Source organism: Pagrus major, chromosome 7 (genome assembly GCF_040436345.1).
Source record: "Pagrus major chromosome 7, Pma_NU_1.0".
NCBI lineage: Eukaryota > Metazoa > Chordata > Actinopteri > Spariformes > Sparidae > Pagrus > Pagrus major.
The window spans coordinates 9453915-9467966 of NC_133221.1; the positions used below are offsets into that span (position 1 = coordinate 9453915).

The following is a 14052-nucleotide window of genomic DNA, read 5'->3' on the forward strand; positions in this document are numbered from 1 at the left end:
AAGTGTGCATGTACGTGAAAAAATCGAAGTCAATTGATCATATTGGATGGGAAAGCAAGGATTAATTATATTTCCTGCTGCTGCTGATGGTATTGAGAGAGGATATCTTCAAAAGGTCCACGCCTGAGACTGATAGTTTCTTCTACATCACGGTGTTGGTTAATTTATTCAGAACGTCTCAGTGAGTTCATGATCTCTTTTTATAAGACACACCTGAGAACAAATTAACAAGATCACAAGAAGACGATTCATTCACGCGAAGCATCACTCACACACAGACACACTAATTAAAATATTCATCACCAAAATAAACCAGCAGAACTTGTTCATACGTGAGACCTCCAGAGGAGTGAGCGTTTCTAACTTCAGTTTGTTCTGCAGTCCGTTCATCAAGTGAGGTGCATCGTATGAAAGAAAAATGACTCAAGATCTTCATCAACAGTCATTGTTAAGTTAAAATGTTTTCATCAAAAGGCCTCTCTGTCCACCACCATGTCCACATCCATGTCAGACACACTGAGACAAGATGGCTGGAAGCAGCTCGCCTACAAAAGATGAAATTATCTATTATCTATCTATTAAAGCTCCACACGTCCCCCTCACACCCTACATACTCTACTGCAACAGAGGTTTCTCTAATATAAAATTCAGAAAGACAAAACTTCAAACACCATATAAATGAATTCATGTGATGTTCCCTGCAAAACTCAAAATGTTCACAACTTAACAAAATGGTCCTTTTTCCTGTTTTTATCAGTTTGACACAGAGGTTCAATTCTTAAAGTGGAAACAGACCCTTGCATTTATGTGCAAAGACAACTGGATCCTTTCTGTTTTCACAACTTGAGTCTATTCCTTCATTTAGTCTATAATGGAGATGTGAAAGCAGACAGAAACGGTGCCAGGCTGCCAGACTGACTGATCGCCAGTCAGCCTTCATTTTCTCTGGAGGTTTCGTGTCCACTGGCAGACAAAACTGCAGAGTGAAAGTAAAGTTTATAGAGAACCAATCTAAAGCCTGATAGTGCCATTATTCTACAGCCATTACACTGGCAAATCATTATTAACTTCATAAGATTCAAGCCAAAAACTTGTATGTAATACAGGAAGGAAGGGAAGAATATAATGCACTGAAAGTGTATTAAATCATTTGATGCACTGGGCACGTTGTCCACAGTAGGATGGAGAGTTTAACTTGCTTGTTCAGCTTTTACACAATACAGGAAGTGCACAACAACTGCGACAAAGCTTTGGAAACACATGACAAAGCTCCTTTTTATGACTCAGCCAAGGTCTGAACCCTTTTGGCTCTGCAGCATTCAATTCATTTCCGCTGGGGAAGTGTACAAGAATTCATTTTATTAAATGATAGATTGTGACAGTCCGCCATTTTATAGAGGTTCCAGCATATGTTACGGTGTTGTGAGGTCATTGGACAATGATCTGAGAGCGGTTACTAACGATATTTATGAGAAAATAACTATATTTCTCTGCGTTTATCACACATTTGTTTTATCCCGGCGCTGCCCTGTACTCAAGCCAACGGTGCCTGACGAGGAAAAGTGTTTAAACCCTGGAAAGAAGCGAAATGAACAACTACGAGCCGTCCTGTAGTGGTGTTTCCACGGGCCAAACAAATGTTCAATCAGAGCTCTTATCGGTTCCAGAAATCACAGTGTGACAAGTGCAGCTGAAAGCAGCCTGCCAACAGAGCGTTGAGTGATCGGCCGAGACCTCGCTTCAGAAAGCACTGAAAGATGACAAGCGTAACAAGAGGAAGACTTCTGCTGTTGATTTTATTAAAGTCATGGTGATATGGGCAAAAAAAGAGAGGAAATTCCCATTTCTCAAGTGCCGTCTCTCCAAGTTTGTGCTGGAGATTCTGCCTCTATTTCTTGCTGCATATAAATTATTCAAACGGAGGCTGACAGCCAGAAGGATAAGCTCATATTATTCATGGGCCAGGATCAGTTTATACATCTTAAAATATATGTCTCTGAAATAACTTGTGCGGGCTGATGTTACAAACAGCCAGCATCTTGTTGTAATATACTGAGACGGGAACCGAGTTATTAAGAAAATTGAGAAAATGACTCAGAATCACTTTAACCCATCACACATTTGAAAATGAGTGCGGTGCTCAATGAAACAGCAATCATCCGACGCCTCCGTCGCCGCTCTGCATTACACACGACTGTAGATATTGTGACATTGTTAAAAGCATCCATTTTCATCCGAGGTTTATGTGCATTTTATCCTGTTTGTCCCCGACATTGGGCCAAGCCAGACCAATTAAATTAACATTCATGGTTATGTGCTCAAGCATTTTATCTCCTCCACTCTGCGAGCAAAAGTGAGGACGGACAGAGAGGACACAGACTTACGCTATTGTTTTATGACAGCCATTAGTCCTGCTTCACGGCCGCCTCTTAGAACTCATTTCAGACATATCGGATACATAAACTGCTTTTCATTTGAGGGAGGAAGTGTTATATCTTCTTTACTCTACTCTTAAAGATTCCCCCCCCTGCAGGCTGGGGAAGCCAAAATGCTTTTCTCGTGCTTAAAACTTAACCTACTGAACGACAAGTAGGTCACGATTCTGAAATCTTGATACAAACAGAGACACAAATGCTAGTTAACAAACAGAGCTGCTTTAATAATTCAGATATTGTGGGAACAATGATGTGAGTCTTCTAGCAGCTCTGTGAGGCTGCCCTTAAAAACTGCGGCGCTTTCAGCTAAATGCCAACATCAGCATGCTAATATGCTCAAAACGGCAAATGCTTACACGCTGATGTTTAGCCAACATGCTTATCGCCTGTCGTCGTGCCCTTTGGCATCTCATGCAGACACAAAAAGTACCCTTTAGCCTCTGTCATTGTTCGGCTGTTGTTCTGCTTGATGCTTAAGTTCACTCGAGACATGAACATCCTTTATGTGACCCTCCACTCGACCTCGACCTCCACTTGACTTTGCTGCGTCTCATACAGACGCTAAAGGTTAGCTTCTCCGCTTGTATGAGACACCGTGACAGTATTTGACTCCCTGGGAATGTCCGTCAGGGTTTTCATGGGCTCGTTTGTAATCGGATGGTCTTATTGGCCACAAAAACACAGATGAAAGGTTAACATATTAATTCAAATAGTACTAATAATATGGTGTAATGCATAAATCAGTGCGAGTAAAATTACAGACTTGGAAAAATATAAAGGACAAGTAAAGAACTACTCCTGCAGAGCATTTGTCCGTGTTGTCATAAAACATCTCCAGAAGTAAAGACAGCCACCTCTTCAGCGAGCCACAGCACTTTATATCGTTCTGTTTCTGATTCAGCGCTAAACGTTGAGTACATGGTGTTTTTTTTTAATGTAGCTTCTATTGGGTTTCTGTGTTTCACCATGTATGTGTCCTGGTGTGATACCTTGTGTTTTTTAATGTAACTTTTTTATGCAAATGCATGCAAAAAGGCAGACATGTCTTTGCATGCATTTGCAAAAAAAGTAGATGTAGATAAAGTATTTTCTTTCTATTCCATGCTATTGAGATTTTTTTGTTTATTATGGTGTTAGATGAAAAGATATTCAATCACTAAATATTCACAGTAAATCTTGAGGCACCAAACGCCATGTCAATCCATCAAACTAATATTGAGAAGTTTTACTTTGTGGTAAGTTATTTTTGGCCTGAAGGGAGCCTGGGATTCTGACGGGAAGGTCTGTGGTTCAATCTCTGAACCAACAGATTAAATCTTGGAAGGGAAGAAATCGAGCACCTCTCCCCTCTCGCTTGTTACCACCACTGAGTTGCCCTTCGGGTAGACTCTTAACTTCCATCTGCTCCAGTGGAGCAGATCAGACTGTGGTAGCACTGGGCAGCTTCCAGGTGTAAATATGTGAAGCTGTGTGAGTGTGGAGCAGGGCGACCCTGAAAAAGGAGCATTAATGCTCAGAAAACCTTCCCTGGACGACTACAAGCTAAAAATAGACCTCTTATTCAATATGAATGACATGAAATACTCGATTACTGAGACGAGTGGGAGTTTTTTAGCACCATCTCCCAACGTGCGTCTCATTCCGTTAGCTTTTGAATCATCAGAATTAGTTAAAACAAAATGGCTCGGCTCCACGGCCCGGAGCAGAGCAGCTATGGGCATGATCCGGCCCTTATCACTAAACACACTGCTCCGAGTTGGATGGGGATCAAGCACTTTTTATCTTTGGTGCACAAACAAACAGGGTGTAGAAACCCGATGTACTAACGCAGCCATTTTACTGAAAAATGAACCGTGGGACATAAAGGTTCAACATGTCTCTTAAACTCTTTCAGATGAGAGACATGAAGGTGAAAGCAGATGGCGTCAGTATTTGAAAAAAATCATTATTGTAGATGCTGAGGAGACACCTGAGGGGAACGCTGTGTTGAATGCTTCTTTCATTTTCAAATGACATTCGGTCATTTCAAAAGGTTTAAAACGCTTCTTTTTGCTTTTGTGGAAGAAATAAACATGAACGCAGCATATTTTCCAAGTATTTCGGGGGCATTTTTGTAGGGCTGGTCTACTGTTGCCATGGGAATCCATGTCCAAACCAATATTCGAATGCTTCGTTCTTGTTTTCTAAGGGGAAGCACTGAAAAGGGGGCTAAGTACTGATAAAGAGCAAGAAATGGAGCTCCTCCGTGGTGTTTAATTAGTCTCTAAACCGGCAAAGATAATCCTCACGAGGGAGCGTTTCTGCTCCACGTGCACAAACAACACTGACGTATCCTCTCCTATCCTCGTCATCCATTAGTAAATCATCACAGCAAATTAAAGGGAAAGTATGATAGCTCGCCCCTTCATTACAGACAGCGGAGAGAGGGATGCAACAAAGGTCACCGGCTGGACTCGAATCAGGTACGTATGTGGTTCGTACTTGCCCCCAAAACTCGGTACGTTTAACGGGCTGCGTTCGTTTTATGCGATAAATAAGAGTTTTAGAGATGAATCAGATTAGCTGGAGCAAATCTGAAACATATTCATGCACATTGATGGATTATCACATCATATGTTGTCTTCATCATCATTAGAGGAAAAATATGAGTCACTCATAAACACTCAAATATGCCTACAGGCTAAGTGCTCTTCCTTAATTACCTCCCACCTGTCAAACTCCTAATGATAATGACTACATCTCCTTGCTCTCGCATATAAACACATGACTATGAAGTGCCGTGTCCCCGTCTGATGTGATGAGTGTGATGACCCCGCTGACCACAGAGCGAGAAAACCTCCCCGGAGACGGGAAAACCCCGGCCTGCAGATGCACAATCTCCATGTGTGAGGGGTTGCGCTTATTGAGGGGCTTATTAGCACCCAGGTCAGATTCAAGAGAAAACAACCTAAGGAGAGCGAGTTAAAGTCATGCAGCTGTTTCATTACACAACAACAAGTACCCCGAACAGCAATTAATTACCAACCTACAGCCAGACGGCAAAGCCCTTTGTTTCCCAGCGGCCTCGACAACTTGCCTCTATACCAGTTCAAACAGCTGTCTGTTTGACTCGTGAGCACGTACGTACATTTTCCTCCACGCTAATGTAACGCAGAACACGCTTCAAAAGCTACAAACGTCTAAGGATGGAAATGGCTTCTGTAAATGGAAAGAAAAACCGGTCATGGGAGGTCACGTGACTGCAGCTCGAGGGCAACAGTCAGGGGCGCTGGGGCGGCAAATTAAGTATTGAATATTAGGCACCGTGAAAAGGTTGCTGTATTCAGGGACGGAACAACAGCAATGGCTGCTGGGTTGTCACAGGCAGCCAGCCGACAAGGGTCCAAGTCACAGAGCAATGTGAACAGTGTGACCCCCACCGAGGCCCCTGCCATCTGTGACATTATAGGTTATGCGTGGGTGGGTGAAGTGCTTGGCCTCCAGTCGAACTAGCGGCGCATCCTGTGCAGCCTCATTTCCTCCCAAGTCTCACTGATGTGATTGCTACAGTGAGCCGGGCTGGATTATTATTTGAAAAAAAAAACATCCATGAATTGAGTAACTATCGAGACTTTAAGCGCCGGAGAGACTGTTAATTTGCTCATTTCAGATTCAGGCCACTGCAACATTAATGCAGATTATCTCTTTCTGAGAAAATTGCATGCATGTACGTGTGTGTGTCTGTTTGTGTGTGTGCGTCTGTGATCTGAATTTGCATTTCTACAATCTCGTGCCGAGCGACTCTTTCATCGGAGCTATTTTAGGTGCGAGCCGAGTCGCACGAGACACGGACGACGTCATTTAAAGGGGGTGATCGCTCGCGTCTTGGATTTTATGATAAACACGCTTGGAGACGAGATAACGGCTGAGTCACAGATGACCCCCCCACCCCCCCGATCCTGTTTCGGACCTCGCTGTAAAGTGTGCACGGGAACATTTAGAGAACGAGGGAGCGTGATATTTTATTAGATCCATCAGGCGGAGCATTACTGTAGTCAGAGAGCTGAGCTGAGCTGAGATGGTGGAGTTCTTTCAATTAGAGATAATGTGCAGCTTTGTTCCTGAACTCTTGCTACTCTATGGTAATTTACCCCTGCTGAAATGGAGTTGGTGCTCCCACAGTCATAATGGTCTCATTTTGGCCGAGTTTTAATAGGATTACGGGGGGGTGCTGATGGCTGCGTTGCTTGTTATTTACCACTGAAGGATGAGATCCTGTGTGGAGCTTGGCCTGAGTTAAACCTGAGGAGCATACTGAGTCGTATAGGCAGGAAAAATTCATGACGATGATCAAACTGTGGGGGGATAACCATTTCTGCTATCGTTCGTTAAATGAAGTCATTACTGATTAATCTTTTACAAAATGCCCTGCAATCATTCCTCACCTCGGTGTAAATCAAGACATCGAGCTGCGAGCTGCCGCTGACCGTGCAGCGTCAGTCCGTTCACCTGCCGGCTGCATCTTTCTATCCCTTTTCTTACTGGCTGATTCTACCGAGCACGCCTCTGTTACCTCTCCTGTGCAGAGCAGTTTTGCTCCGTCCTCCATGTGGCTTCATATTCCCCCGGGAGCGTTTTCAGAAACAGAGCATCACGCCTGCCTGATTTAGTTGCCTCGCTCAGATTGTGTTGCTTTCTGTGCTTCTACCACTGAGGCGTAGGCTGCATGGTTTAACGGTTTGTCTGTTTTTAGCGTGTTTATTGTTGATATATCCGACTTTGTTATACTGTAGATCCCAAGTGTTTTATTTTGAAAATTGACAGGGTAATCTTAGCTTCCCGCATCTGACTTCGCAGCTTGATGAGGCCGCGGCCCGCTTGCATCAAAAATAGACTCGGCGCGTATTCTCCACGGAACGAGAGCAGACGTAGGCTTCTGGGACATTTCTGACACGCGCCCTAGCGAGCGTGAGCGTTGTTCAGAACAGCTGTTGGCGGCTCATGCGGCCGTGGTGTGGCCTCAACATGACACAGCCTTGCCTGGTGCAATCTGGGGGCTATAGGGCCCTGACGCACCAGGCCACTAGTCGGTCATGTCGGGGCGACCTGTGGCCGTAGTTGTTGCAGTGTGTCCTGCAGCGTTCGCACTAGTTGGCCTTTGTCGGCAGCTTTTTGGCCAACTCTGCGTGTATAGTCCACGAGGAGCTACTCGCTGAGAGAAGTCACAGATTGGCCTCCGTCTCTTTCAAAGAATCTTCCTGTTTCCCCTTTTTGAATGACGAATACAGACAACCGCTACCTGGTGGTGTGAAGAGGTATCTCTACTCGCGCAGTTGGCCGTCGCCTGCTGTCTTTGCGGTGTGTTCAAGTGCGGCTTTTTGGCCGATACACAGGCGATTCGAGGTAACGCCACTAGTTCCTTGATGTCAGTTTAGCGTGTCTTGGCCCTTAATGCCATTTTGAACCATGCTGCATAAAACACATCTCCCCTTCATCACTTGTGCACATCGTGTCAGTGTATAGCACTGCTGCTGAACAGATACCAATATCTTGTGGCAGAGACGGATTTCCGTAAGGTTGCCTACTGTAGTTGCAAAACACTCCCCTCCTTTGTCATTTGTCAAGCTCTGGCAAATCCAAAATCCAAGCACATGGTGCAAAACACGAGCGAGAGCCAGAATCTGAAACTCCTGACCGGGAGCCTTCAAGTCTCCTGCCACAACACATCGACGAGGAAGCGCCAAGCATCTGTCAGGAGTGCGGCAGTGTGACTTAACATTAATTAGGCCATTAAATTCAACTAACAAGGCAGCGACTTCAGCGACCAGTAAAATCCTGCCAGATATCTCTCTTTTAAAGATGTACGTGCCCCCCTTCTATCTGCAGTAGTCAAGGCTCACTTAACTGGTGCCAAACTTTCTGATTTTCAAAAACAAACCACAAATTTTTCACCTTTCAGTGATTTCTGTGCCAAAAACCGGCGGAGTAAATTACATTCACACATCCGTTCAGTGACCGATCTGCATCACAGTCGGCAGAATCGCACATGCGACCGTATTTACAGAGGTATCAGACCCCTGTGTTTCGCCTCGGGGCCGCACAAACGCTCTGAATGCAAACGTGCGCAATAGAGGAGACCTTGACCATCAATCAGAGGTGTCAACGAGGCAATTACACCTTTATGTCAACAAAATGCAAGAGCATCGGGAAATCCTGCTGGCGCCACCGCCGATCTGAGAGCCGCATGCCGAGATAAGGATGTCAAAAAGCCTCGCGCATCATCTCGCCGAGGAGAATTAGAGAAAAGCCTCTCCCTCGTACACCTCATTGTGTGCTGACCCAAAAGGGCGGTCCAGAGGGGCTCATTTACAGCTCTGCTTGTGTAGATAAAACAACGCTTATTCTCACCTGCAGCTGAATGTGACTCAGCTATTATCAGGAGGGATCCTTGAAAAAGAAGGTGGGAGGAGCCAGGGTTTGAATGCTGAGTGAGGAGCTGCGGGGATCATTTACAGCCGGTTGCCATACATCCTCCCTCTCCCCCTCAGCGCAGCCCCTTTCCCCCGTCCCCCGATAGGTCGATTAATCATTCTGTCACCGAGACAGTGACCCAATCTGCATGTAAGGCTGTGTGGAGAAAATGTGAAAGAGGAGAGGGCTTCTGCAGCGCTGCAGATAGGCCACGTGTACTGACGTTCTTGTTTCAAAAAGGAGAATACGTGGAGATCGAGGCTACGAGACAGCTGGGAAGTATGCCTATTTGCTTTCTAGTGGAGAGGCGGATGAGAGGATTGATACTTATCTCATGGACATGGCTGCCCTTTATTGTTTAGCTACAACCAGGTAGTTTAGCTTTGCAAAAAAAATCTGTAAACAGGACGAAGCAAATAGCTTGGCACTGTGCAAAGCTAAAAAAAGAAATGTAGCTACAATGAGCAACCAGCTAGCTTAGCTTCACAAATAGTCTGGAAACAGCATGCTTGGCTCCCTCCAAAGATAAAACATTTTAGCAACAACCAGCAACCGGCTAATTTAGCTTAGCAAAAAGGTCTGGTAACAGGAGAAAACAGCTAACTTGGCTCGTCCCAAAGCTAAAAGATTTAGCTACAACCAGCTAGATTAGCTTAGCAAAAAGTCTGGTAACAGGAGCACAAAGCTAGTTTGGCTCTGCCCAAAGCTAAAAGACTTAGCTACAACCAGCTAGATTAGCTTAGCAAAAAGTCTGGAAACAGGAGGAAACAGCTAGCTTGGCTCTGTCCAAAGCTATTTTTTTCCCTTTTTTTTTGTAGCTAGGCCTACAACCAGCAACTTGCCAGCTTGGCGCCTCCAAAGATAAAACATTTTAACAACAACCAGCAACCGGCTAATGTAGCTTAGCAAAGAGTCTGGTAACAGGAGCACACAGCTAGCTTGGCTCTGCCCAAAAATAAAGGACTTAGCTAAAACCAGCGAGCTTAGCTTAACACACAAGTCTCAAAGCAGTGGGGAACAGCTAGCTTGGCTCTGCCCAAAGCTAAAAGATTTTAAATCTTTGAATAAAGACCAGTTGTTGACGGTTGTGCACCAGACTATTTCTATTCCTTCATTTGCGTGGCAACCAGCAAGAGACTCAAGGAAGTTGCAGGTCCCAGCCAGGAAATAGTCCAGCACATGACTTCTGTAAAACTGTGATTTGTCCTTTGATATTTGTTCTGATTTAACAAAAGCGATAACACATGTTAATTAGTGAGCAGTAGCGCTGCTGGTAGGTGAACTATGTCACTGTTAGACGGAGCCACTGCAGCTGATTCCACCTGCTATCTAAGCAAACCAGCTGCCGGTAGTAAAGACATGAAAGTGGCTCCATTTATCTGATCTCATTCTCTGCCAGAGGGCAAATGAACACGTACCTCAAACAACGTGTAACTTTCAATCCAGAAAATCTCGACATAAATTCAGAGGTTTTGCTGTAACATCGTAGGCGTTACAGCAAAACATCTCCAGTATGATGAAACATACTGAAAATAAATTCACTCATTCTCTACAGTGGAGTGTTGCCCTGCTCTGTGTGACCATCACAAATCCTCTCTTCCAAGAGGCTGTGGGTGAGGGGGCGAAAAAAAAAAATCTCGCTAGAGGTCTCAAAAATTGCCATGTTTTTATCCCTCTACAGATTAAAGAGTGGTGAAAAATGCCCCGTCAGCCATCACGATGCTGTGACTGGTGACAGCGCCTGACCGTTTAACACTGACGCTCTCTGCCATCGTCTGCCAGCGACACACCATCAGAAATGGGCCGGGGCCAGGACCGGGGAAGGCTCTGCTTTCACCTGGAGTGAGAAGCTGAGCAATCGCGACGATAGTTGTGTTAATGTGTCGGAGAGAAAATCACCGACTCATTCCCTGTGACCGACGTGGGTGTCGTTATGGTTTCGAATGTACTTTCTCCTACTTGGAGAAGAAATATCTCGACCTGATGAAGCAGCGGGAAGTGGAAAAACAAGGGGCGATGTGGGTACAAGAGGGCACTCGACAATTTAGGAAGCTACACAGTTCGAATAAGCCTCTTTTTATTCTCCTCTTCTGCGAGCAGTTCCAGCATCCGGGCACCAGCTGCCTTCTCGGAGGGAGCCAACAGAAGGGGAAAAAAAAAGGGAAATAAGATTGGTGAACTTCAAAGCATCCTCTCATTTTTCTGGTTATGTATGAAGAGGCTCGGAGACTATTTCTCAGTGTGAGAGCCAATGGGAGCGGCAGCCCGAGGTACGGACTTAATGAGCCTGCCTGAATGTTTTAGAGCCTGACAAAAAAAAAAAAAGAAGCCGTCAGAGCATGCTCAGTATCAAATAGTCTCCAGCACTCAGGATATTGACGGAGTACACATGTATGCTGGGGAGTGTATATATACCCAGCTGTATATACATATAATACGATCCCTCGCATCCTCCATGCTGTGTTTGTTTACTCTACTTCCGAAACCTGAGTGATCATGTGACTGCTCGCGAAAATAAGCCATTGACTGTCTCTGATAATTACCCATAGCAGAGACTCTGGGGGGGAAGAGACTAAACCTGGTTTGTATTTCAAAATGTAACTTCAGGACACGAAGAAGAATAAATAATTCTGTTTGTGCATGATGTGAAAATTCTGCAGAAGAAGAAACCTCAGGGCTCGCACTTAACACTTTAAAAATAATTCCCTATCTATTCATAGATAGGGAATTATTATCATAGATATCATCTTTTTTGTGATAATGAATTGGAATTAGTGAAAACTCTGTTGTGCTCGTGATGAATGAGCCTGATGCAGACCTGCACGAGTCAGCATCAGGCAGCAGGAGGTACAATCGAGCCCAAGATAGGTTTTTGTCCTTGGTACTGTCACCTCGGTGCTGCCTGTGCTGTATGTCCCACGGGAGACAGCAGAAAAAAAAAAAAAAAATGAGCATCCTGCAGCACTTTATAAAAATCCCCACCCCTCTACTCTCTATACTCCTCAGCACAACTGTCAGCCTCTTTCTACATCTGACTACTCACTCTGAAAGGATGAAGAGCGCCGTGGCTTGTGTCTGTTTTGTTAAATTTGCGGATACAAGCAGACAGCAGACCTGAGATATTTTAGTGAAGCGTGCAGCGTTTTTCTTTTTTTTTTTTTTGGACTCCTGTCGTTTCTTTTCCTCTGTGTTCAGGGAGGCTGGGTAAGCAGAGCAAAAAGAAAAAAAACGTGCCTGATGTGCAACCATCGCAGATTGCACTGAAAATGGCATGAAGACAAACTCCCCGGTCCTGGGGCAGAACGAACACCCCCGAGGATGTTCGGTATCCTCTTCACGAATTAGCTGTGAGTAAAGTTTTTGGGGGGACCACATGCATCATCACCGGACAGTAACATGCACACAGCACCTGCGTTAATGCAAAAGAAACCAACAACAAAAAGGAAGTCGGATACAAGCAAATCACAGCGACAACCCCCCTCTCTTTCAATGCCAACAACTCCAGATTTCCTCAAAAGGACGCGTTCAAGCAATGCTGAGAAGAGAGTTGAAATACACCCTTACCAGCACTACCGTAATTCCGTAATCCTGTTCTCCACAACAGGCTAACCCATTCACCAAAGAGGCACTTAGGGTTAATGTTACAATGCCTTAATAACGTCCCTCGACCGCTCTCCCATCAGCACCAGAAACTGCAGTCCTCCTCGCACTGTTTCCACTGCAGCACTACTTGTTCTCCCACACACACTGACACACACACACACACACACACACACACACACGCTCACTCATTCTCTCGGTGACTACCCCCACCTCTGTTTCTCTCAATCCCCTCCTCCTCTTCCTCCTCCTCCTCCTCCATCCACTCTTCCTATCTCTGTCACTGAAAGGATCCCCCTCCCCTCCTCTTTCCCCCCTCTCTCTCCCCCTTCCCCTTCCCCTTTCGCTTTCTCTCCATCTTCCATCTCTCCCGTCCACTCCAGCTCTCACTGCTCAGCCGTCTGATTTGCGATGCTGCTCGCAAGGTGCTGTATGCAGCAATATGCGCCCCGTCCCACCCCCCACCCACCCACCACCACCGTCCCCCAAAGTCCAGCGCATAAGGGCAATCCAAAAACATCCATAATGCTTTACTGTCCGACCCCGCCATCCACACCCTCGTTTTTTTAAAACAGCGCCGCCGCTCGGGGGTCTCCGTGGGGGCTCATGTTCCTGAGCTTACAAGGCTGCAAGTGCATGAAAAGAAAGAGTGGATGTAAATAAGTAAACGGGGGGAAAAAATGACTGTAGATGAGACCTCTAGATAATAGCACGAAGACGAGCAGAAGCCTTTCATTTGATGTTTGCTTACGGCAGCGGTTGTCTGGCTGCTGAGTCTCTCTCGCTCTTGCCATCTCGATCCATTTATCTGAATTATGTCTTTGGACTTGCACCACTCCCACTGTCATCAAGCAGCAAGATTTTAATCCTTTGACAACGGCACAAAGACTGGCAGGGTACGGCGTATGAAATGTCCAAATATGTGCGAGTTCTCGGTACGCTGACCAACAATTAGCTTTCTGAATCTGCTGAATATTCGCAACTAAAGCTTCGTGATGAGGGGCCTGAGTATAAAAAATAAACTAAAAAGGTTAAGAAGATAACAACAATTTAGTGTATAACTACTTGCGTCATCAGCGACATCACCCCTCAGCTCACAATGCCTTTTTTTTCCTTTACGGTAGTGCATAAATCAGCGTCTTTAATGACAAAATGTGACGCACTCTTTCGCTTAACAGCAACGCCGAACCAGACAGTTTGGAGCCCTTCGGGTATTACTGTGTGTCACCGAGAATTATCATCGTCCCCCTAAGTGAATCACCCTCTTATCGGCCAGCAATGGGCACTCGAACAAGGAATCAATGAAGTCTCAATCAGTGAAAATGGAAGGCAGAAGAAGAGATGGCTTTTTTTGGAATTTCAAAAAAAAAAAATACAACACGAGAGAGAGAAATGTAATTTGTTTCCTGTCCGTGGTGAAACCGTTCCTCTGTATCGGGTTCAGGCAGGAATGTGTGATTGCTGGTTTTTGATTAGAAGTGATCAGGTAATTATAGGGGAGGTGAAGCTGCGCAAATCGTACCCACTTTAAGAAAAACGATACAGCTATAAGGGGCGGCTGCTCAGT

General features: G+C 45.2%; 1 protein-coding gene across 1 annotated transcript in view; it reads right to left on the reverse strand.

Annotated features, from left to right (window-relative positions):
* LOC141000018 (synaptotagmin-2-like) overlaps window positions 1-14052 on the reverse strand; it is a 31751-nt gene that overhangs the window by 12395 nt on the left and 5304 nt on the right. The gene's annotated exons all lie outside the window — the stretch shown is intronic.